The 27,122-nt window shown below is 44.2% G+C and overlaps 1 protein-coding gene across 3 annotated transcripts in view; it reads right to left on the bottom strand.

The window, feature by feature from the left end:
• znf423 (zinc finger protein 423) overlaps nt 1-27,122 on the bottom strand; it is a 166,046-nt gene that overhangs the window by 95,456 nt on the left and 43,468 nt on the right. The gene's annotated exons all lie outside the window — the stretch shown is intronic.

Raw genomic sequence — 27,122 nt, 5'->3', positions numbered from 1 at the left:
AAGCCTGAACCCTCTCAGACGAGCTTTCTGTCCTTTCTTTAAGGAGTCTTCAGGAATAGTTCTCCAGGCTTCTTGAAGGACATCCCAAAGCTCTTCTTTGGATGTGGGCTGCCTTTTGTTCCGTTCTCTGCCAACATGATCCCACACTGCTTCAGTAATGTTGAGCTCCGGGCTCTGGGGAGGATTCATCCCTCCATCAGACCTGCTGCCACTGATTTTCAGCCCACTTCTTGTGTCCTTTGGCACAGCTCAGCCTTTTCTCCCTGTTTCCCTTCCTTAAGAACGGCTTCCTGACAGCCACCCTTCCATGGAGCCCATTTCTGATGAGGCTTGGGCCAACAGCAGATGGATCAGCTGAAGGTCCAGATGCATCTCTCAGCTCCTGTGTCAGGTCTTTGCTGGATTTTTTCCTCTTTCTTAAGGACATCACTTTCAGATCCTGTTCATCTGCTGGAGATAGTTCTTTAGGCCTGACACTTCTTCTTTTGTCCTCCACTTGTCCAGTTTCCTCAAATGTTTTAAGGACACACTGCACACCATGCTGAGATATGCCAAGTTTTCAGCTAACAGCTCTTTGGGAATCACCTTGTTGCTGCAGAAATCCTGTTTTCTGTCTGTCACACTGTGTTATCTTTGCTGTTTTTCACAGATGCAACTAAAGAAACGGGAACAAATGATGTGTCTCTGTGACAGGCTGCTGGGAACAAAGTGCCTAAAGATCCAATTTAAAATGTTTTGGGTTTTTTTCCTAAAGTTGTCTGCTTTGTGTCGACACAACAGTTCATCAGTTCGGAGCCTTTTTAAAGCTTGAATGATTCATAGGTCAGTATTAAGTGGCCTAAGAATAAAAAAAAAAAAACCACAAAAGCAGCCAATGTATAAAGAAAAACTTTGACAGACCTTCAGAAAGCCTGGAGAACTATTGCTCCAGAACACTTTAAAGGATTACAAGAAAGTCTGGCTGCTTGGAAGGAAAATATAAAGAAATAAGGACTGGATCGAATCTTTTCCACAGTACTGTGTAGTTTAAACACTGCATCGTATTTCCAAATATCTGACGGCATTCATCTGATCCTGATGAAATAAACAACTTGATGAACTGAGACGACACAAACACTCAACAACATTTGTTCATTTAGTTTACTCAGGAAAACGGTGTCTGCAAAATGCCTGAAATGGAAAAACAATCTATGTATGTCATGCTTTCTATACTGCTTTGATGTTTGAATCAAAGGAGCTCAGCTGGTAGCAGCAAAAAGGTTTCAGGTCCCAGCGTTGCTAACAAAAGAGCTGAAGTGATCCACTACCTACAGATAATTCTGAATTAACATGACGACTTAATAACACACCGAGTGAGCTGCAGAGTTAAGCATGCAATCAACTTTGAGAATAAAATCTTATCCTAAAAAAAAAGGTTTGATTTCATTTTTACTTCAATTTTTACTTCAGAAAAGGTCCAACAAAAATGTTGATATTCATCATTTCTTAATTGTAAACGCCATGTTCAACCTGTGTTTTTTGGTTTCCTTGTGCAAACTCTCACCATCCTCTCCACATCTCCCCTTCATGCTTCCTTCCTGCCACCCCCGCTCACCCTATCCGACCATCTCGCTCTCCTTTCTACTCCTCTGGTTGGCTATCAGTCCAAACCGGCACCTTTCCCTGCAAGACCCCTGCTGACCTCCTATCCTTCAATTTCACTCTCACTCCATCCCTCCTCTCACTGCTCCCTAGGCCCCCTCTGATGGCCCCAGGCTGCCCCAGGCGTGCACACACGCAGCCCCAGACTCACCACAGGGGGCAGAAAAACAACTTCCACCCTTGGCTTCATTCTGGCTTTCACTGTTTCATACAGTGACACACACATGCACATATAAACACAATCGGGGTACAAGTTAATATCCTATACTGAGTTGAATGTGATGAAAAACGTGGGTTTTTTTTGCTGTAATTTCTCCAGCTCCATCCTGCAGCTTGTAATAATAGTGGCTGTTTACTTTCAGGTTCAAGCTGGAAAGCATTTCAGTGGGCAACAGCTTAAATACGGAGTTCTATTTCCCTTATAAATTGTGCAATCTGCCTTCTATGATTTTCAAGAGGTGGTCCGGCAACATAACGAGGGACCATCTTATTAACTGAGAAAGTATTTGAAGCTTGTCTATTATTTCATTTGGGTGTAACACAGGAGGCAGAGCCAAAGGCATAACATGACGGTGCACGTAATAAGCCACTCGTTTGGCTTTGCTGTGGTAGAATAATCGGAGTATTTTTCCAAATACATGGAGAATTGGGACAGCCAGACAAGAAAACAGAAGAAAGATCCCTACCTGGCCGGGTGATTACCATGAGTTGACATGGCAACTAGCAAGCTCAGCACAGCTTATTGGTTGCCATGCATAATGAGAACCGCACAGTTGGACAGTTTTTTTGACAAGTCATATTGTTTGGCTGAAACTACCTGTTGTGTAGTCTATTTAATGCTGCAGGAGGAAAAGAAGTGATTCTGCTGCTGAGGGAGGAAATGCAGAAAGATTTTCATCCACAGTTCCACAGATAAAGTCAGCATAAGTGGCCTGGTTCTGACTTTCTCTCTTTAACACACAGAGTGAGAGCTGTAACACTCTACTAAATGCATTCATGATATGGTTTAGTGTTAACTGGGAGAGGCAGTCCACACATATGCACACGGCTGCAGCCCTGGCCTGTGCAGAGGACCCACAGTCCGCTGCTGCTGTCCTTGCAGCTCACATGGGATCCAGTCTGTTGGGACAAGCGCACACACACAACCACACGAGATGCAGCCAGGACTGACAGAAAGGACGATGCAGCAGGCTTTCCGGGGCGAGGACTCGATGGACAGACAGCACGCAAACATGCATTCACACACTCTGTGCAGACTGTGGGGACCCTCACCTCCTGCCCTGGGAATGGGTCCGGCTGCTTTTGGGCGCCAACTGCTCCATATGGGCAGTGTGTGTTTGTGTGTGTGTGCATATGTGTGTGAGGGCAGAAGGTTAGGGGCAGGGGGCTAAGGATGGGGGTGGGTGGACAGTGGGCTGGCAGATGACAGGTTTTGCCCCCACCACAAAAATTAAAAAACGGAATCCAACATCCAAGCTTCCTCGTGAAGTCAAGAAAAACTCTTAAACGAGCTTTTAGAGTATAAGTAACATTGATCTATGGATCTCACATTAGCTTTTCACCTCTCTGTATTAAAGGTCCAATATATGACTTCAAAAAAATAACTCTGGGTGTCACACTAAAGCAGAATAATCTTCATCAAACAGAACCTTTGAGCAAAGTGGTCTCTGGTCCTGTCCCTCTCTGTGTGGGAGGCCTTTTAGATGATGAAGGCGGTTCATTCAGTGGAGGAAAACCTTAGCTCTGTACTCCACACCGAGAGCCAACATGGACTAACATGCATGCAGGGCCGGGTCAGAACAAATAAAGAACAAAGTGGAGGAAACGTTTGAGGGTACAATAGTGAAAAGTTATGTAATGCGAGAACAAACAACAACATGTGAATCGACCTTGAGTCGACCTTGCAAGCACGAGGCAGAAAACGAGAATCCACACACTGATGTGGCTTCTCACAGATAGAAATCACTGATGAAGAAAAAGGTCTTAGCTGCTTGTTTTCTCCTCAACTGGTTGTTTAGTCTACTGATATGGATGCAATTTGTTGCTCGATAGATAGGCCTATCAGTGAATGTAATGTAACACTGTAATTTTAAAAAAAGGTCCAAAATGTTACATACAGGATTTTAAACGTTAGATAAGAATGCAAAAATCTGTGTTGCTGATCTACAGGATCTTTGATATTACCAGTAAACAAAGAAACGACATGAACAGACCTGTATGTACAAAACACACCGTCTGTCTCCCCCCCTCTCAAGCACACACCATGTGGTAGAGGAGGGCAGTCATCTGCTTCCTGTTACCACATTTCCCTCTTTAACTCATCCTCTGTTTTTTCAAACAGTTTCTCAACAAACCTTTCATCTTACCGTGCTGTTTGCATCTAATTATTTACCTCGTCTTCCCTCAAAACAGGGAGCAAGGCACCTAAACCACAAGGGTTAGTGGCTCCATTCCCTGTGTCCTGAGTTCTTCTTCTCTCCCTCCTCCTGCATCCGTCCCTCTTTCTCTCTGTGTCCATGTTGTCTGCTGTTTGTTCGCTCAGAAATGAGAACCAGCTGTCAGGCAGGAGTGTTAGATAAACAACAACACCATGCCAACACACATGTACAGTACACCACAGATGCACACAGGCTTTCGGGAGCGCGCTCGCACTGATCTCATTGTGTGCACGCCTGCAGCTATATCATCTATTTATAAGAATGAGGTTTGGTGGACGAGCAGACAACTCACTAACCCAGAAACCCATTCACCTGAGTCACATATGTGCACACTTTTACACTCTTACGTCACTCATACACACCCAAAACACAAATGTTAATGCTCATAAGAAGGCTTCTGGATGTGCCAGAAGGACCCACATTACTGCAATAATGCACAGTTATGACTGCTAAGAGATGAGTTACATTTCAAAGTATTATTAGTGGTACCTTGTGAGTACCAATAGGTAATTAGTGCCTCACAAGAACCTCATATAGGATCAAGTGTGCATTGTTCGTTTTAAATAAACTGTATCTATATTAACAGGATGTGATTGATGTATCAACAACATTACTCACAGACACACACTAAGGTCCTCCCACATTCACCTAGGCATACGTGGGACCTATAAATAAGTGATGTGGGCAGCTGGAGCGAGCTGTTCAGAACACAAACACACCATAACACACATCAGCAAACCAGCCTATTTCTCTATATTTTTAACCCAGCAAGTCTTCATCTTTTGGAGCAAAATAACTGCAGAAGTACAAGCTGCCAAGAGACGGAACGGAGTAGAGATGAGAGGCAGAGATCAGGAGAGAAAATTAGGGGAGAAAGAGACAGAGAGGCAATGAGGCTTCTGAAGTCCCAGGGGACAACAGTAGAGGGGGTCTTGTGCCCAAGGGAACCCCAAGAGCAAGCTGCGAGAGGCGGGTACCTCCAGCTCAACGCTCCCCTTCCAACCCTTCCCTTCTGGAGAACGAAATCCTGGACAGCCCCCTACTCACAGCTCCTAAACCCCCCATGAGAGGAATACATGCACACGGACACGCACACACACATAGAAGAGGAGTCCCTGGGGGCGGAGCAGAGCAGAGCAGAACACCTGGACCTGCCATTACTGACACACTCAGGGATTAGAGGCACAGACGGCAGGAGGGATGAAGAGGGAGAATGCACACTGGGATAGACAGACACACATAACATCCAGGAAGTAATATGCATAAACATACACAAACACAAACACATGCAGGCAAATACTAATGACAAATAAGTCAAAACAAATAAGTCAAAACAAAGAGATGCACTATTTCCTGCAGGAATCTGAATTCTCGGGATTGTTTGTGCGTTTCACTCGCAGTAAGTAAAAACTAACTGTACCGTGATCAATTAAAGATGGCCCTGTGTGTGAATGTGTCCATCACTTTTTTGTGAATTATCCTTGAAGCCTATTTCCTGAGTTTACCACAAATGTGACTGAATCTAAAAGTGTCTTTGCTCTTTTTTTAAATTTACCAGAAATCTCTACAGTATCGTTGGCTGACTCCAAAAAGAATGGACAATCAATACACAACGACTTTTTATTGTTGCTTAAAAACATGCAAAACATGTTGCCATTTTTTTAGTTCTTACTTCATGGAAACCTGAAACCAACATGTCCTTTTCTTTGTATGACATCAAAAGAAATCCAGCACATTTTGCCGTCTTTGTCGGTGAAGTCGTGCACTTACAAAAGCTTTCCACGGTGCACCAAGATGCCTCTGCAGCTCAGAGCCTCACAGCAAATGGACTGCATTCATCCAGTCCCGCTGACCACTCAAAACACTTTACAGTACAAGCCACATTCATCCATTCACGCAGCACTTCTTATTCCACATATGCAGAGCATCTCTCAGTCTTTTAGTACGCTGTGGGAAATGAGAGCTTCAGTATCTCCACTGAGGACTCATCAGAGGGAGGACTGGAGAAACGGGGGATCAAACAGCCAACTGGAAGCTTTTCCATTCAGCTTTGGTGGAGGTACGCCATCTCTGACTGCTCATTAACAAAAGTCACCATGTGTAGTGAAACCTGTCAAAGAGAGGGCAGGAAGCTCGAGCTGTTCTACCTATTTCATCTCTGGGTGAGAGACTGGAGTCATGAACTGATTGCACTTTTAAAGCTGACAGAGTTTCTGTGTGAGACAAGAGAACGAATCTTACACAAACATACAGACACATGCAGTCACCTCATCTCATTCAGACCATCAGGACAGAGTGTGTTTTATCTAAAGAACTACTCCTTCAAGAAGACAAGATTACCACCTGAGGGTCAAAAAAAGACTCAATGAGGAACGAGGTGGAGGAGTTAAAGGAGACTGCTGGGCGGCTTGTGTTTTTAGACACAATGGTGACACATATCAGTCTCTGTATTTTCGATGAGTAATGACAAACAAAATCTTGATAATAGATACTAAGTTTTTGCATTCTGCTTACTATCAACCATGTCAGGCGCTACTTTGAGCTGTATTTTGATACTACTGAATCCTAACTAATTATTATATCAAATTTCTATAAATGGATAGAAATTAACCACCTGTTTCTACTACTGCATGTCAAATAGAAGGACGGGATTTTACAAACATGATATCATCTGATAAGCTTGCCTTAGACACCTGCGTGCTTTGATTTTGCTTTTATTTATCAGTAAAATGGCTGAGAGAGTCGGTTCAGACGAAGAGCGAGGGGCTGTTCTGATGATGCTCTCTGACAGAAAGTAGACACAGTTTGTCCAGCATATCACTACACTGAAAACCTGTTGCTTTTGAAAAAAAAACCTGCAGAATAACTCGCTGAGTTACCAACAATCAGAAGAAGTCATGCTACACTCTTAAGTTTGCTGTATCGTCCAAAAGCATGAAAGCAAAAGAAGCGACGAAGCAAGTGAGGAGAAATATACACGCTGAAATAGTAAGGTAGAAAGAGAGGTGAGGGATACACAGAACAAAATTTAAAAGAAAGAATAAAGATACGAGAGAAGAAGAGTGATGGACATTTGAGAAAAACTATCCTGGGACACGGATAAATAAATATATTCTCTTAAAAATCAGACAAAGAGTATGAATACAAAGAGTGTGTGTTAGTATTACAGGAAACAACCAATTTATTTTATTTCATCAACAAGTAGCTGATAGTATTTTACAACAGATATACTTATGCTCGTACACGCACACGCTTCGGTGCACGGTCCGTTAGAGAAGGAAAAATCCAAAGCATCAGCATCAATGTGGAGAAGCAGAAGTTCTGAAACAAAGCGGTCAGAAAAGAGGCTCCTGTGTGAATTAAAGAGCTCACACTGGCTACAACAAAAAGTAGTGCTCAGAAACAGAGGGAGGGACGCACACAAGGAAACAAAGGTGGATGTGGTTAGAATGAAATGTGTGTGTGTGTGTGTGAAAGCTGGTGACATGAAACAGATCAAAGGGGGAGGTCGGCAGGGCAGAGAGGGAGAAAGACGGAGTGAGAGGCCAGGGGGTCCCGTAATTACAACTTACATCCGCCAAGCCCAGCTCTGAGTGTGTGTGTGTGTGTGTGTGTGTGTGTGTGTGTGTGTGTGTGTGTGTGTGTGTGTGTGTGTGTGGGCAGTCCATGGTTGTGGAATGAAGCAGGGTTCTGAGGGTAAATTGCCACGCACACACACCTCACCACTTTCTTCTTCCCACTGTGACTGCTCAACAGGAAAAAAAAAAAAGAAAAACAAAGATGCACACACACACACACACACACAGACACAGAGAACAACATAAACAGAGGTATGGAAAAGTTATAAGAATGATCACACAATCATGAGCGTTTTCCAACAAAGCGGTCCCGGTTCTGGTCCAGAGCAAAGAACCACTCGTGTCAGGGACTGAGGGTGGGCTTATAGAGACCAACCAGAGCAACAAAAATGTTGCGACTGCCTTATTCAGAGCCAGAGTATCACAAAATCTGATGAATTCAGCCACAGTTTAAAGGTCACCTCTGTCAGCTGTGAACGCAGAGCAGCATTTCTAATCACCGTTTTCAACTAAACTTGTGAATAACATTCGCAGCTACAATATCAAACAGTGTTGGGCATTTCATAGTGTGCAGCGCCGCTCAAAAATAGCGTTCAGTATCTGGAAATGTCACAGTCGGTGTCGCAGAGAGCATTCACAAACATGACTGTTGTTTTAGAAAGTGATACCAAGATATCAGTTTGAAGGGAAACGAGACAAAAGATTGACTGTCCTCCAGCACTGTGGTCATCAGAACACAGCAGAGGGAGGGTCAAAGCTGTTCTGAAGAGACATTTAAAGCTGTAGCTTTATAAATGGCAGCTACACCTGTCCTGAGCCAGAATACGCAGTGGGACCGATGGTGTCTGTGACGAAGGGGTGCAGATCGGCGACCACAGGGCGGCTCGTCTCTGCGGCAGAAAAGAGGATTGTTTGGGACCCAAACTATTGCACAATAGCACTGACTCCCAACACACTCACAGCTGTAGAGATGCAGCTGAAGGTATGCGCACACACACACACACACACACACACACACACACACACACAAAGTCATAAAAAGAGCAAAAACAAACTATCAATCACGCACACAGGCGAATAGAGCGATGAGAGCAGAAAGAGGAACATGTCTCTGACTGCGGGTTGTTGTGTTTTCATATCTTTAAACGGGACCCCCTCTCTTCACCTGCACTAATCTCTTTTTATTCCCCTCCATCTCAGCTCCTGCATCCCTCCATCCTGTCCCAATATCTCTTCATCAGCTAATTAATTAACACCTCCACTGGTCTTCCTCCCTCTTTCTCTCTATCCCTCAGTGTCCACCTGCTAGGGAGCTCAGCTGCCAAAACATGAGCCGTTACCCTCGTAAATCCGCAGTACAAAATCGTTGGCACTTTTTATTCTTACGTGGACTAACTGTGGTGTTTTTATGAGCACAAATATTTCAGTTCCATTTTGAGCAAACTTTCTTTCTTCTGTATCGTTCAGGCACACAAACACACACCTGTGTTGCTGCTCCTCCACCTGCAGGGGATTCGTCTCCCCGAGCAAGCCTTCATTCCTCCATCTTTTCTCCATCTCCTTCCCGCTCCCCTCCCCCCTCTGCAGAGGAGTAAGCTAAAAGCACAAGCATGCCCCAAAATTAATTTAAATAGAGGAATTAAATTAAAAGCAAAGCCTCGGGAGTTTTATTATGTACTAATGTTTGAACCATTAACTTGGATTGTATTACTAAAATGTGAATAATTAAGGACTGGTGGGGGCTATTATTACATCAGCAAAGAAGAGCAAAACACTTTGTAATGGATTTAATGAAACAGTCTTTGTTAAAATGGGTGAGTCCTGTATGTGAAGGTGAGTGAGCAAGATGGAAATACACCAACCGCTGCGCACTGCTACCATGGTAAACATACTGGATGCCCAAACCTGCTGTTTTCAGCATAGTAGAGTATGTTAAGCAGCTGAAAACTACTTCTCTATATATAATTATATAATTATACTTTTTTCTTAAATTTTACTCAAAACATGCTTGGAACTGAACAAATCTCTACCTCTACAGGCTTTATTCAAGACAGAAATTCGAGGCAGAGAAGCAGGTGATGTGTGAGTATAATTACTGACTATTACTAATCCTGCATTACATGTGACTGAAGCCTAGTTAGAGGTCTCAAGACAATATATGTGCGCCTTGAGATCTCAACTGGATAAGTTGTAAAACTTGATTTTACAATTAGAAAGTATTTCATATCTTAGCACAAAGGTTTGCAGCTGTCACACCCATCTATTAAAGCTCCTGTCACACAGAGGATATGCTTCAGCGCAGCATCTGAATATATAATACATCCAAACTGAAATTCTGTCCTGGACACAGTGTTTTGTGAGTTACTGTGTGTGAGATGCATAACCAGTCTGTGTAGCTGTGAGCCGCCTTCCTTCCTTAAGAACGGCTTCCTGACAGCCGCCCTTCCATGGAGCCCATTTCTGATGAGGCTTGGGCCAACAGCAGATGGATCAGCTGAAGGTCCAGATGCATCTCTCAGCTCCTGTGTCAGGTCTTTGCTGGATTTTTTCCTCTTTCTTAAGGACATCACTTTCAGATCCTGTTCATCTGCTGTAGATAGTTCTTTAGGCCTGACACTTCTTCTTTTGTCCTCCACTTGTCCAGTTTCCTCAAATGTTTTAGGGACACACTGCACACCATGCTGAGATATGCCAAGTTTTCAGCCAACATCTCTTTGGGAATCACCTTGTTGCTGCAGAAATCCTGTTTTCTGTCTGTCACACTGTGTTATCTTTGCTGTTTTTCAGAGATGCAACTATTGAAATGGGATAAATGATGTGTCTCTGTGACAGGCTGCTGGTAACAAAGTGTCTAAAGATCCAATTTAAAACTGGTTTTCTTTGCCAAGTTGTCTGTTATGTGTCGATACTTACTGTGGTTCATACCTTGAGTTGGGTGCCTTGTTCATGCATGAATCATTCATAGGTCAGTGTTAAGTGGGTGAAAAAGCAGCCAACGTCCTAAGAAAAACTTTGAAAGACCTTCAGAAAACCTGGAGAAGTTTTGCTCAAGACCACTTTAAAAGATTAAAGAACGTCTGGCTGCTTGGAAGGAAAATATAAAGAAACCAGGGCTGGATCTGCACCTCTGCAGTGTGTGCTTTAGACTTCACTTTACCTCTGATTCTTCCTTTTTAGTCAACATAAATAAACATGGTGTTTTGCAAACTGATTCTCAAAGTGAGCCCGGCGCTGCTGTAATGCACACAAACACACTCCCGATCTGAATCTTCTCACAGCCCCGTCTCGCTTCCCTTAACTTTTTCTCACTCTGCCTCTTTTCTGTGAGCTTTAGTGTGCTCGTGTGAGAGTGAGCGTGCTGCACTGCCGAATTATTAGTCTTCTTGTCGTGTCTCTGATGTGAAGCCCCCCTTATCAGCCGGCGAGCAGTCAGCCCCCCGGCCCCCCTTTGCAGCTGTCACTGCAGCCCCCCCACCAAACACGCTATTCTCCAAGGACGAACGGCCCAACACACACTCCAAATACCCACATACACTCAAAACACAGGCGCCTACAAATCTCTGCACACAAGAGTGAGCAGTTCTTGACTTACATTCACAAACCCACAGTTTTATCTGCTTGTTTGCAGGCCATGTGGCTTGGCAGCCTACGAGGGGGGAGAAATATCTTCTCACTCTCGCACCCAAAAACCCCAAATGCTCTCAACCCACCACCCATATACCCCCTAAAACCAGCCCCAGCTCCAACAGGAAGGGAAGGATGGAAGCGCAGAATTGAAGTGATGCATCTTGCTCAAACTGAGCGCCCCCTTCAGCCACCAGCAGCAGAGTTAAGAAGCGAGGCCTGAGAGAGTTAGTGAGCTGTGCGAGCATGCAGTAATAACCTAACTGAGCTGCTCTCTGAGCAGGTGAGATAAAGGAGGAGAAAAGTAGAAGAAGAAGAGTGGCAGACAGTGGCAGTAACATGCAGAGACAACTGATTGATGGATGGAGTGATGAAGAAAAGATGGAGGCAGCAGAGGCAGCTGCCATTCCACAACCCCCCCTCCCTCCCTCCCTCCCCTCCTTCTCCATCTTTTCTTCCCTTCCTTGTTTTTGTTTGTCTTGTTATGTTGTTTATTTGAGTGCCCCCTTCTTGCTGCACTCCCGGCAGGCTTCGCTCCTGACTTATTTAAAAGTGTGTTTTCTATCATATTTGAAAAATGAAGAGCAGATTGGTTAATATTTCAAGACATCCCACTTGCAGGGGTGAGGCAGAGAGAGACAAAGACGGGAGGAGAGGAAAGAGGGAATACGAAGAAGGAATCCTCTTGTTCCTTAACCCCAATACAGAGATTCATGCTGGGAGCAGAAGCACGCATGAACACACAAACCCACACCCAAAAAACACACTGGTGAAAGGCCTACTTGCAAAAATGTTCTCTTACAGTTCTGCACTGACACAAACACACATTAGGGGGCGAGAAAATCAGCATTTTGGGACACTGACACATCGAAATTGATAATGGGTTCAGTTCACTGTAACAATTACCAAAGTTGTTAGATAATTAGTCTTTCTAAAAATATTGTAACTGTAACTATACAGTAAGTCATTAACCCGCTGGGGACTATGGCACAATTTAAGATTACTCAGTGCTCAACCTCTACCATTCATGGTAAATGCCTTTTTTTTATTATTATTCTAATCCCAATCCACCTGATCCCTTAGCTCTTCCTGCAACTTTCCAACAAGTTTCATGAAATCGAGCTCAGGAGGTTTTTGCATAATCTTGCTACATCTTGTTAAGTAACATACACACAAACAAGCAGCAATGGTCATGTACCTACACCTCGCCACTTGAATCTCTAGAGGAACAATTACACTGTTACAACCTCTTTACTGCATTATCAAGACCAGGGGCGCAACTACCTACTTTCTGAGTGGTATGCAGACGCATACCCCCCCCCTTTAATACGCATTTTGCGTATAGAGTTGCGGCCATCCCATCAGCTATTTGTGTTAACAAGCAACTGAACAGGTGTACCTAATAAAGTGGCCCGTGAGTGTATAATGAATATATGTGATGAATGGCAGTGGTCCCAGCATTGAGCCCTCAGACAGTCCTACACTAATAGGTCTAAATAACTTTTAACATTGTAGGATTCACTGTGTCACAAGCTTCATGTAAACCTAGAGAAAAAGAGCTGCAAAGTGTTGCTTGTTGTCCAAGGATTCTATTCATTCATTCTTAGGCCAAAAATATATTTGCTTTTGATTATGGATACACGTGTTAATCGGGGCTGCTTCGTTTGGAGCATCCCTTGTGCACATCCTCAACAATTAGCGCTATGCGCTTGCAATTTTCTGCGCTTGCAAAGCTCATTTTTGCGTAAAAATGGTAAATTTCAGTTAATTTGTTTAACTGAAAACAGCTACCCAAAATTTAACTAGCGGAAATGTAATTTTTCCATTCCGCCACTAATTCGACTGCGACTGAAATCAAGACTCGTCAGACCAGGCAGCGTTTTTCCAATCTTCCATTGCCCAGTTCTGGTGAGTCTCAGTTTCCTGTTGTCAGCAGACAGGAGCGGCACCCGGTGTGGTCTTCTGCCGCTGTTACGTGCCTCTGTTAATGATAATTTTATTTAAACATGCACAAAAGCTGTTAAAGAAAGACTATGCCAACTCGAAATAAATTTTTCCCCCATCGCTTTGGCGCCCCCTGTAGTGCAGCGCCACATATAGTGCATACCCACTTTTTGCGCCACTGATCAAGACTTACGTAGAAAGATGGTGGGAACACAAGAACATCTTATGTTTCGTTTAACGTACATGCTGCATAATCAAACTATCACAAGAAGAAGATTTAAATATCTCTACATGGAAATGTGCTCTTAATAACTCAAGATAACAAATAAGAAAAAATTATTGTAATCGTTCTGCTTCAGGCCTCATGTCATCCAGCAACTTATGGATAAAGAAAACAGAAAAAAGTTTGTGCAACAACCTTACAGCAATCATGTGTCCACAAAGGTTCCACACAGTTGTTTCACTTCCTTTTCAACGCAGGGCACTTGCTGATACACACTTGCACAAGAAGTGCACTGCGTGCTCTCTTGATTATGTGATAATAAAAAATAAAAAAAACACACTCACACACACGCGTGTGCACACATAAACACACACTTGACAATGGCCCTCCCCTGTGACTTCCCATAGTGAAGTGAATTCCAATCAGGCAGTAAGCAGGACAGCTATTTCTAGGGACAAAGGACAGGGAGAGAAGAGAGGAGGGGTGGAAGGAGAGATGGAAAGAAGGAAGGCAGGGAGGGAACGGGGGGATGGAAACAAAGGACTCTGGTAGCACCCAGGGGAGAAGGCCCGGAGCAGCTGACGTCAGTGTGTGTGTGTGTGTGTGTGTGTGTGTGTGTGTGTTGGGGGAAGATGGGAGTGTGGGAGAGAGGCTGGCAGAGTTGGTCCTCTTGCCCCCCTGGGAGCTCTTGAGGCGTGGAGAGAACAGAGCAGAGCACGGCTCCCAGCCCCCACATAACCAGGGGCCCGTAATGAAAGCCTGGCGAAAAAACAGCCGCTAACTCACTGGACAGAACAGTTCCACAGTCAGTCGGCTGGTAAAAACTTTAGGTTTAGATACAAAAAACAAACAACAACGAGGTTATTGTAATAAACAAATCTGGTGCTCATTTAACTTAAGAGTCAGCCAAGTTTGTCCTATCGAGTGGCCTCGGATTGTTACATGAACTTTACATCCATTTCCATTCTCCCATACTTGCTTTCCCCTCATCCTCCTCTCCACTCTACTTCACCCCCCACCCCCCCCAGCCCTAACTCTCTCCCTGGAGTTGTGCTTTTCTCTGACATTTGGCTGGACAAAGGCGAGTCACACCTGAGCACTGGGTTAAAACTATTATAGGCCTTCTCCCTGTGGTACACTGCCCTTTGCCACCACTGTCTGTGACTGAAACTCTGTGTGTGTGTGTGTGTGTGTGTGTGTGTGTGTGTGTGTGTGTGTGTGTGTGTGTGTGTTGCCTGTGCACCTGGGTGTACCTTTGTATTTGACATACAGCGTACTGTTTGTTTTTGCATCCTTCATAGCACTAGATCCTGTGGTTTAAATCAATTTAAGAATCATAGAGATAAGGTGAAGTTCATTAACAGTAAAAGTCAAATGTAAAAGGACATTTTGGCTTTTAACAGAAGGTTTGTGGCCAAGCTAACCTTAATCCCAATGTTTTGTAGGCATCAGGTCAGTGTGTACAGGCTTAACTTTAATTTAGGGATCAAGGATAGTGGTCATCTGGCCCTTATAACTGCAGTAGTGGGCTGGTGACACTGTCCATGATGGAAAATAATTGAAAGTCACAAAATAGGTGATTAAATAAGTACTCTTTATATTTATTTATATTTTATTCATTTCAACTTTTTTTAACTACTCATTTTATCTGATTTTATCTATTGTTCTTATTTCTTTCTTTTTTGTTTAAAATCTAAATCATGCTTTTTATTTCTACTGTTTTAATGTCTCTGTAAAGCACTTTGAATCACCTTGTAGTTGAATTGTGCTATACAAATAAACTTGCCTTGCCTTGCCTTCATAATGTGCAATATTATTTATACTAGGCCTCTTTACTTTTTAGTACTTGCTTTTTCTCTTTTCTTTTTAATTTCTCTTTTTTAAACTTCTTGTTCATGTCTGTTGTTACGTTTCTTGCTGTGTTGCTGCTGTGGCAAGTAAATTTCCCCGTTGTGGGATGAATAAAGTATAATCTAATCTAATCTAATCTAATCTAATCTCTTGCAATAATTTGGGGTTTGAATGCACCAATGTACACATGAACATTTCAAAAGTCTCAACGAGTTATCTGCTGGATTGCTCATAAAATTGAGCCTGAGCTTCATCTAAGTCACAACTATGAGAACGACTTCTTGTATAACAGAAACCTCTGCCCTCGTGACTTCTCCAAAAGCGATTGATATTGGACATTTGGGTTGTAAAGGTTCCCTTTGATGTCAGTAAAGACTGGCTGCAGACTAACTCTGCTCTTCTCAAAAGTAATTCTTAGTTTTAACCATGTTTCAATCAATGTTTACAAGACCTTAGCCAAAACATTATAGAGCTGCACATGGATGACATTCAGGATTGCTGCTGCTGCTTGCAAAGATCTGACAAAGCTAAAGGGTGAAAAAGAAACTGAGAAAACAGCAAAACACTACCTGAGAATGGTGGTTAATGAAAGGACACCTGGATGGAAATTATTGGGGTGTGACTCAACTTTCCACAGCATCTCCTGGATGTTCCGCTGCACTTGTGGGAAATAGTTCTGTGGACAGCTGAGAGAAAGTTAAACCTTTTGGCAAAAACAGGCCCTGCACTCCAGCAGAGTAACTTTAACACCACTTTAAAGCAAGGTGGAGGGAGCACCATGGTGTGGGGCTGTTTTGCTACCTCAGAGCCTGGATACCTTTGCAATAACAGGGAAAAATTTATTTCATATTACATTTAGAATTTTTATTTGAGGATGTCAGAACAGCAGTCCAAGAAGTTGATGGTGCAACAAGGATCCCAAAGCCCACAAGAAAATGAACAATAGAGCGCTTTGAAAAGCTGAGTTCTAACATTAAACCAGCTGAGATGCTGTAGCGTGACCAGAAGAAGGATTTCTAAGCAACACATTCAAAGAAATTTTAGAAATTATGAATTGAAACTCGAGGGAGTGGAAAAAAAAAATCCTCATTATTGAGCAATTCTAATAAGCATCTATACCTGCACTGCGAGTGGTTCAATAAAGACATGCATAGTAAAATTGTGTGCTTTATTAGTTTAGTTGAACAGTTTCTGTCCATAAATGTGACTTTAAGATCAGATCTGTAAGTAAAGTTAAAATAAACAACAGGCGCCAAAATGGGACAAATGTTTGCTGCTGCAAAGGAAAGTATCAAGAAGTCATAAAGCAGGCCGTGGAACCGTTTACCTGGAAGGTTCAGAGCAAAATATCCACTGCAATTAGCTCCTGACTTCAGCAAAATATGTTGAATGAAGTGAATTACACATCCAAAGCATCAAACAGGGTGTGGGAGACATGTGAGGCAAAAAGAGAAAGAAAGAGTGGAAAAACAGAGGGAGGGAGACAAACAGGGGCTGCTTTGGGGCCAGTCGCCACAGGGTGCATGTGAGAGTGCATGTGTGTGTGTGCGTGTCTTGGGAGGGCACAGTGGGGAAGGTGGGGGGCATGGAGGAAGGGATCAGAGCTTTGGGGCCAGCTCCACAGGGAACAGAGATGATGGGGAGAGAAGGGAGGGAGGTTATGGGGGAAGGGAGAGAAAGGGTGAAAGGAAGGGATGTGGTCAGTTTTGAGTTTGAGAACTCAGCAGGGAGGGACAGCATAGAGGGAGGGAGGAAAGAAGAGACTCTGTGTCCTGTGTGCTCCGAGAGGAGAAAAGAGGCGAGGTGTGCAAAATGGAGGGAGGAGGCACGTTCCACTTGGGATGACCGAAAGAAGAAGCAGGAGAAGAAGAGACGAACAGGGAGGGAAAAATGAAAAAAGTCCCAGGTGTCAGCAGGAGGGGGGAGAAAAAGGGAAAGAAAGAGGGGGGGAGAGCATCTGGGGGTCCTGGTTGTTGGCAGGGGTGCAGGAATCCGAGGGAATGGCCTGTTCCTCATTATCCAGACACCCCCCACATATACGCGCATATGAAGGAGGCCCCCACATGGCCCCATGACGACTCTATCCTGACCCGTCCAGATAAAGACACACACATGCGGATCTATATAAATACCTAATACATACGCACACAAACTTTGGTCTACCTTCATGCTCAGGTACCTGCTGATGTATAAAGCTACATTACCCAAAGCAACACGAATACATGTACAACCCACAGCAGTTGACAAAAATACAAAAAATGAAGCACAGATGCTGCCTGCGGCCTGGGAAATTTAATTCTGATCAGTTGTAATGCCAACGATGAGGACAACCAGCTCCGTAATGCAGTTAATGTAAAGAACCCTTTATGGTTTCCACATCTGTTAGACCGGCTGGGTGTGTGTGGGTCGAAAACAAAGAAAATTCTGTCATCTGCACAAGTCCACAGGGGTCCGTGGAGACCAGTTGTTTAACGCCCTCGAGCAAGTTTGGGCCCGCAGAAACTGTACAGACTGTAAGACGTCGACTGTATGCGAGAATGAGCGGAGCATCAGTAAGGTCTGCACGGATGGAAACTGAAGTTTGAAGAGGCCTGAGTCAAACATATACCTTCGGTATGCTTATAATAGCAGGGAGAGCAGATGTTTTATAAATATAAGAAGTCATAGGTTTCAGAACGAGAACACAAAGAATATGAATCTCACTGAGGCTGTTGTACTGACGCTAGTCTTTTTCTAACTGTGCTGTCACGAACTTTAACATTTAACATGCTAACTGAGGCCTGTAGAGTCTGAGATGTAGCTCCTGGGTTTTTCACCTTGCTGGGACGTCCACTCCTGGGAAGATTGACAGCTGTCCTGAATGTTTTCCACTGGTGAAAAATGAGCTGTTCTCATAGTTAAAACCAAAATATTACCAAAAGCAACACTTATACTTTCACAGCAGAAGAATCTAGAGTTCAGTCGGTCAGAGAAGTACAGGACCTTCTGGCTGTCCTCTCAAAACCAAAAGCAAAAATCATTCAGTATCCAAACCTGAGCAGTCCGACTGGGGAGATCAAACAATTATTTATTCAGAAATATGTAAATGGATATTTCTATAATCCTGCTGAGTAAATATTTGATCAATACTCACACAAACACACTGACACACACACACACACACACACACACACAGAGTAGCAGCAAACCCTTTGGCTGATAGAATTCTAATGAATGTTTGGAAACACAGGCCATCATCTGTGTTTCTCTGCCTCACACAGTGAGCAAAATAACACACGCACATGGCAATGGGCTGTGGATTTAAGCTTCTATATGCACACACATATGGATATACTCTATAAAACAGACACACAAATATTTACTCTCAGCCAGATCTACCCACAGACACACAAGGACAAAAAGGAGAGATGAGATGAGAGAGAGAGAAAAGAAGACGAGAACAAGTAAGTTACATTTTTAATCAAGTGCTCCTTTTCCTCTGAGCAAAGTAGGGCTGAATACAAGGGGGTTAGCTGGTGCCAACAAACACACACTTTCACGTGTCCTTTGGCAAATTCTTCTTTTTCACTCTTGCATTAAGAAAGTAAAAAGGCAAGAGAGTCAAAGTAGGAGGGGAAGGAGGAAGAAGGGGTGGAGGGGGGAAATGGGGGGGAAAGAAGGGAAGAAAAGAAAGAGGAGAAGAGAGAAAACGTCCCTGCAGAGTCTTTCTCCCTTCCTGGAGCGAGCGCGGGCCCCTGCAGCGCCGCCTGTGTAATTTCCAGTGGCAGTGAATACAGGTATTAATAAAAGCCCCATGGGGAAGAGCACACAATATAACCCTACATTTTCAGGCATTATGAAAGGATGCCCCCAGGGGTCCTCGGGCTCAAATTTCTGAGATGCAGGCATTGTAAAAAAGACGCCCCCGCGGGAGGACCCCGCAATAGAAATCTGCTGAATTCAAAGCATTTCCAGAGGCCTGGTGGGAGCCATTACTCCCACCGGAGGGGAAGAGGGTTTTTTTTTTTTACCTCTCCTCTCTGCTCCCAAACACTCTCCCCCTTTTTTTTTTACCAAACATGTGTTGCTGACATGTTGACAGATTGCTCAGTGAGGTGTTTAGGTGCATGCACAAGGCACGTCTGCTGAGACACGAGCTCCATCCCTCCCTCCCTCCCTCCTTTCCTCGCCAGTTCCCAAGTTCTATCCCTCCCTCCGACTGCAAACCTCTCAGCGCGCCCAAAACTGCTCCCATCCATATTTCATAAAGGAGAAAGTAGGCTGAAAGAGAGGGAGACAGGGAGAGGATGGAAAGAGTTTAGACAAGGGGGGAGAAAGGAGAGGAGAGTGGTGGGGGAAAAGTAGGGGGGAGAGATGGAAGAAAAAAGGAAAAGGGGAAGATAAAGAGAGACAAAGCGGGATCAAGGGAGGGGAACAGGAGGAGGAGAGGACAGATAAAGAGAAATAGAGCGATGTAGAGACTGGGAGAACTCTGCAGTGAAAAATGAACCCCGTGATGAAAAATGACTTCACAACAACCCTTCTCCGTCTCACCCCCTCTCCCTCTCTCTGCATGCTGTACTCCCCCCTCCTCTTCTTCTGCTGCTCCCCCTCTCCTCTGGTGCCGGGCTCCTGCTCTCTCCCTGGAAAACCTGAGCGGCAGCCAGCTGTGTCTGTGTGTCTGTGTGTGTGTGTGTGTGTGTGTGTGTGTGTGTGTGTGTGCTGTGCACTTGTATGTATGCCAAGGGCTTAGCACAGGAATCTTCAGGCCACCCCCGGGTACAGACACACAGAGGGAGGGAAGGGAGGTGGGAGAGAGGAGGGAGGGAGGTGTGGAAAAGGGGGAGAGAGAGGGAAGAGGGGCACATAGGCAATGAAGAGGGCATGAGAAGGGGAGCAAAGAGGATGGAAGCCATCAGGGGAAAAAAAAAAAAAAAAGAGTCAAAATGAAATGAGCATGATATTTATTTTGTCAATCAGCAGCAGCTACCAGACGTGAAACGCAGTAAGTGTCAAAACTGAGTGCACGAGGCCGACTGTAATTTTGTTTCAGATTACACCCCTCCTACTTCTGCCTCTCCAGTAGAAAGTGATCTGTGGTTTTAATAAGAGTCTTGGCCTCGCAGGACTCAGCTGCTATCCTGGCGACAGATGCAGCGAGGTGTGTGCACTGTGTGTGTGTTTGTGACGGCGGGTTGCGACAGACGGTAAGAGCTGAGCTGTGGGGAGACGTCCCACCGGAGGCCAACCAGTCACCCAGGGGCCCCTGCACAAACAGATGCACTCTCCTCCCTGCTCCGTCTTCTGCTCCCGTTCTCTCACCTCCGCTCTGCACATCTCAAGTTTTGCCTCCACTTTCCATCCCTCCTCTTCAGCCCATCTTCCTCCCCCGTTATACCTTCTTTTCCTCCCTCGCTTCCCTCCTTGTCCCCCGCTCCTCCCAGCTCAACAGGCTCTCTGGTAATCTCCTCTCCCCCACTGAGAGGAAAAAGAGTAGACGAGAGTGCAGCTGTATGTGCTCAATTAACACAGACCTCACAGATACCTTTGGAAAGAATACGAACAGTATCCACTCTCTTCCTGCACACACATACGCGACTTTCTACCCACACCATCTAAGAAGCAGCTAGCTGGGTTAATGACTTGCTATTTGTCACTGACAGCAGCGGTTTCCGCCCCCCTGCCTTGACTGACAGCTCCCTCGTTTACTTGGTGCTTACCTTCTCATCACTTCTACTTCTCCCAGTGGTTTCTACTGCCATCTTTAACAATTTCTTGCCCTCTCACACTTCTCATGTGAGTGTGTGGACACTTTAACTAGTGTGTGTACGTGTGCTCAGCAGCTATTATATTTAACAAAATGGTCAGCGGCTGCACCAACGCACTGCCTTTGTGACCGTTTTAATCTTCACATTGACCCAACCTTGGAAGGTTAGAACCGTTAGGCAGCTTTTGGGTTTTCCCTGATGGGATGTGCGTGTCACTGTGTGCGTTCATATGGCAGAGCAGGGCCAGAGAATGTTCTCCATTTGATCTGTGGGAGGTTTTTCTCCGCTCCTCCTCTCCTCGGGGAGCCTATGCTCCACATTCTGACTCCTACTGAGACCCATCAACACTCTCCTGACTCACACTCTCGGTCTGTCTCTCTCACATATCCTGTGCACACACAGGATACAGACCCACATGTACTGAAATCAGCAGACATGCATCACATATTACACACTGCATAGTATGCACCACGGCGAGAGCTGAGCTGAGTGGAGCCACGTGGAACCGTTCAGCATATCAGGCGACACTAATGAAAACAAAGCAAGGAGATGTGTGTACAGTGGAAATACAGCTGCTCGATGGAGAAATCTAACAGAAACATAAGTGTTACTACTGATTACAACAACAGTGTGACAGTTGTTTGTGTGCCAAATAGAGAAAACAACATATAATCACAGAGTACAGGAAGTATATCAGTGTCACACACATGCTGAATATGTCGCCCACAATTCCAACACGGCCGTCGCACACTGGCATAAAGATGCAGCGGCACAGAATAACAATGGTGTTATAATAGAAGCATGTAATCTCCATCACACACACACACACACACACACACACACACACACACACAGCCAGCTGAGCTCTCAGACCCATGCACATTAATGTGGCATTACATTAACCAGATGTGTGAGATGTGTGGGTACTGTATGTGCGTGTTTGAGTGGGCGCACACACGTTTATGTGTCATTGATCTGCACCACTACATGTAAGTGTTTGTGTCTGTGTGTGTGTTTGTCCAATTTCCATTCAAATTAATGGCGCCTCTTTACAGGCCTTCTGCTAGAGTGGCACTGAATTACTTGGTGCTTCACTCTCGCACCTGGGACCCATTCAATGTTACAGCAGCAGCTAGCAGCTAACCTGGGACCCATTTGCTACAACAGTATAGTTAGCATTACAGACACCAGCTCTCTTCGTGCAGACAACTCTGCATTAACTAACATCGCTCTCAAGCCCCCACCTGGGACCCAGATCTCATCAGACTTTGTCCACTAAATGATCACTGGAAAAGCTGCCAACATGCGTGCAGGATGATGAAATTTCTCGTCACAGACATTCGAAGATGGATAAAATCTATCCAATTATTTCCTCCTGGTGTTAAACAGGATTCACACGTACGCCTCTCAGGCATCAACAGTCTCACTTCTCATTCACGTTGAATGAGTTTATGTCTGGTGTAGCAGAACTGAACTCCGGGTCTATTGATTTGCTTTCCTAGCGTGGCTTAAGTTTGTATCTGTTCAGCTTTTTCAAACAGCAGTGAAGGTGAACTCCAGTCAGATCTCCTGACTAATTGCTCGTCTTCCGAGTCTCAGGCCCGCTCGCCATTGATATTAAAAGATCTGCGTGAATCCTCCCTTAAAGGGGGACATCATGCTCTTTTTACAATGCTTTTTGTTCATGTTATTCAAAATGTACCACAGACATCCTGAAATCTGTTGCTGGGGACGTTCTTACCGTTTATTCTCACCTTCCAACAACAGATTCAAGTTTTCAACACACGGATTCTAAAATCTGAAGATGGAAAACAAACGCTGGGGTTTTGTTCCTCCCTCGGTTAGCGGCTTGTTTTCAGAACCCTCACATGAGTAAGCAAAAGATTCCCCAAAGACTGGGAGCAGGTTCTTATAGAGACGAGAGCTAAAACAGCTTGCTTCAGGACCTGCATCATCAGCCAGTGCAAGATAAATAAGGATTTGTTTAAAACAGAGCCACTGTGAAGGTTGCATCTTCCTTCAGACCTGCGCTGCTTTCCATCAATCTGACTGCAACTACCCCCCCGGTGCTTCTCTGCAACATTTGGCAACAGAATTCTAAGTCACTGTTTTCAGTGCAGCTAATGTCTCACCTGTTTGTCTGTTCATAAATCAATATTTTCAACTGTTCCCATCCACCAGAGTTTTGTCTAACAGAATGCTTCATATTTGTTGTGTAATTATTATTACAAACCTTAACTCCAGTGAAGCCTTACAAAGTTTGTGTATTGGTGTGGATTCTAACCTCTCAAACAGCTGTGGCAGTGGAGCCAGTGTCCTTATTCCAGTGCACATGGGCAAAATATGGCTATGGACCATCTCGATCCCGGCTGCGATGTCGTCGGATGAAAAAACAACCCGAGAAACTCAAGAGTTGATGCTGCTGCACTGCTGGCCTAAAAAAAGGCCTCGGTTTGTCTTTTTATTGTGAATGCAGAACCAGATTTGGCATGACAGCTTAAAAAAATAGAAAAGTTGACTCTGAATGTGCACTTTAACCAAAAAGTGAGCCTCTTATCATTCTTCCACAAAAGTCTTTATGTCAAGAGACTTTTTTTTTTTTTACCAAAAACGCTAAGCACACTACAGTTTGTAATCAAGGGGAAAAATAAGAACTCACTTGCGAGGCAAAATATTTTTATGAAGCAGTCAACCATCCATGTGTCATTCAGAGCATATTTCCCAAATTATTTCTTAATAAACTATGATAGAGACAGAATCTGTGACAATGTTTCAGTTCAGTTTTCCCATTTTTGGCACTTTGATTACTTTAACTAAGTCAATATTGGCCATTGCCAGCAGAAATCCTCACAGTCTAACACCTTCAAATATTTTCTTCTGTGTTTTCTGCACTTGGCACAATACATTTGGTATAAATCTTTTTTTTTTTTTTTTTTTTTTTTTAATGTCAACATGAAGACTGTACTGTCCAATCTCAGACACCCTGGCTCTTTCTGTCATTTTCAAGGGCATGTCTGCATGAAGAATGAGGAACATTGAAAGAAAAATGACTGTGTGAGAATGACTGATACCATCGCTTTAATGGACTGATGTAGACATTAAGGTAACATGTGTATAAAAAAGGTTTGTGTGTCTAACTGTGGAGATAAAGATAAGTGCAACAGTCTATGATCTCAGTGCAATATATTTCCCCAAGTAGAACAAAACCAATCTCAGCTACCAGCCTTTGGAATTAAAACGATCAATTTCAAACCATTTGCCGAACAGGTCAGCTCAGCTTTCACTTCACTTTAACATGCTGCAGGACAGATGGTAACTTTTGTATTTCAGGTGTGTAACTTGATCATGTTACACAAATCGAACCGGTCATTATACGAAGCTTATAGTTACACATCCCACTATAAAGCAACTCTGGAACAGCTGCAACCAAGGGGGCTTGAATAGTCCAGCAGCAGAGAGCGCTCACTCCGCCCTGTGCTGCAGGACGTCCACTCCAAGAACTAAAACTATTAAAAGGTGGTTCTAAATATCATTCCAACGTAAGCAGACAGTGGAGACCACACCTTTACTGTACAGCTCTGAGGCTGAGCTGCACTCCATTTTCTTATCATCACTTATTTTTCATGGAAAGTACAGATTCAAGCTGCTGAATCATGTGCTTTAATTATATTGTGTTTGTGTTTTTTTACTACTTAAATGTAAACTAACTGATTTCCAGTGAAATCACAAAGTCGATAGCAATAGGCTAACACTTATCAAATGTTTAATCAACATAACGGGACAAAAATATAGGCGCAAAATGACCTGCAACGTACGGTCAAGTTGTCTTTGGTGCAGATGTCACGTTTATTCTTAGCTGAAGTCCTCTCTGTGGGTGGAGAGATATCAGCTCTTCTCCTAACAGAGTGGTAGATGCTCCTCCTATCATGTAATTCTTGTTCTTTGACTTAAATGCATCGTCCAGTGTCCTACGTGTCCAATGACATGGATGTGTGAAAATATTCTTATATGTTACAGCTTTGGGAAGCTTTGTAAAATGGCCCCATCAGTCACCCCCCCAAACCAAGATGGCTGATGTCTTAGTGTTTGGTTTGTGATCAGGGACAAATGTCAAAGTACAAAATGCATGAACACATTAACTCTCTCAGGCAGATCCAGATTGGCGTGCGTTTATCCCCAATAGCCTTTGTGTTCCATGCGTGTTCGTGTGTGTGCATGCCATGTCCTGACTCTCTGGGGTCTCCACAGAATTTAAGAGGATTCTCTATTCTGTGCGTTTTCATTTAGCGTTCACCTCCGTAATTACCAGTGTGCAGTTGTCCCGCCGCCAGCTTCACATCCACGTACACTCTCCTGCACACAACCGTGTACACAATGACACCGACCAACACAAATAGAAACACAAGCACACAAAATCTTAAATGCAAGCGCACACAGACCCTGCAGAGCCGTGGGATTACTCTGCAATCTCAACCACTCTTTCTCCAGGGAAAAACATGTTTTATCATTTCATTTCTTCTGCGCTCCCTCTCAGCCTCGGCTCCCTCCCTCGGCTTTCTCGCTCAGCAACATGTAGCCCTCGACAGACTCCTCTGCTGAAATCACAGGCCACATCCTGCGCTTTGACAGCAGCCCTGTGCTTTTGGCTGTGTGATGTTGTCTGAGTGTGTGTCTGACTGTGACACAACAGAGACAAGTATAGCACCGTGTGTTCCATTATGGGTCAGGAAAATAAATAAAGACGTTCGCGGATTTTTTCATTTAGGAAAAAAAATAAAAAATCATGTGTAGTACAGTACACCCTCTTCAAAATCCAAGTTTTACGTATTGGTACTTATCTTTAATTGAGGTAAATACAACCTCAAATTAACAACACAAGGCATATTACACCGTGTCATTATTTACTGAACAAATACTAAGATAAAATGCAGAAGCAGTGTATGAAAAACTAAGTGAACCCCAGGATCCAACAGCATGTAAAGCAGCAGTAAGTTGAAGTAATGGTTTCCTGTGTGACGTTATCAGTCTCTCACATGGTTGAGGAGGAATCTCGGCCCACTCTTCTTTCCAGCGTTTCTGCACAGCTCTCTGAAGGTCCCACCACAGCATCTCAATCAGGCTGAGGTCTGGACTCTGACGGGACCATTGCAACACCTTGATTCTTCTCTTCTTCGCACATTCTGCTGTAGATCTGCTGCTGTGTTTGGGATCTTTGTCCTGTTGATGAGCCAGTTTCAGCCCAGCTTCAGCTGTCGGACAGACGGCCTCACATCTGACTCTAGAACACTTTGGTATCCAGAGGAGTTCATGGTGGGCTCAGTGACTGCGAGGTGCCCAGGTCCTGTGGCTGCAGAACCAGCCCAGATCATCAGCCCTCCACCACCGTGCTTGACAGCTGGTGTGAGGTGTTTGTGCTGATATGCTGTGTTTGGTTTCCTCCAAACGTGCTGCTGTGCATTATGAGCAAACATCTCCACTTTGGTCTGGTCTGTCCAAAGGACATTGTTCCAGAAGTCTTGTGGTTTGTTCAGATGCAGCTTTGCAAACCTAAGCTGTGCTGCCATGTTCTTTTTAGAGAGAAGAGGCTTTCTCCTGCAGCCCTTCCACACAAGCCACACCTGTTCAGTCTGTTTCTAACTGTGCTGTCATGAACTTTAACCTTTAACATGCTAACTGAGGCCTAAAATGCATAAAACCTTCCAAGTGAAAGAGGTTGTCCTTTCTTTATAATTCTACAGTCAGTTCAGCCCATCGAGTGGAACAAGTTCTGCAGCATTTGTATGCACTGGTGTTATTATTTATCTCTCTAACTTTAATGTGAGGCCAAGCAATGGATGTGATTCTCTGCTCGGATTGGATGTCAAACCAGTGGGTGAATAAGATTTTGCTTAGGCAGGGGTCTTACAGTCTACATTACACTGTCTCTGGAAACACTATCTTTACTAGTTTAAACAAAGCCCTTCCCTACCCCTCCCTAATTCTTCATCCCTCCATCAAAAGTAAACACACACACACACACACACACACACACACACACATACATACACATACACACACACGCCAAGAAGAAACTGCC

This window comes from Odontesthes bonariensis, chromosome 7, assembly GCF_027942865.1.
Source record: "Odontesthes bonariensis isolate fOdoBon6 chromosome 7, fOdoBon6.hap1, whole genome shotgun sequence".
Lineage (NCBI taxonomy): Eukaryota > Metazoa > Chordata > Actinopteri > Atheriniformes > Atherinopsidae > Odontesthes > Odontesthes bonariensis.
Note: the sequence above shows the minus strand (reverse complement) of the source record. Positions and strands in the feature narration are given on the sequence as shown.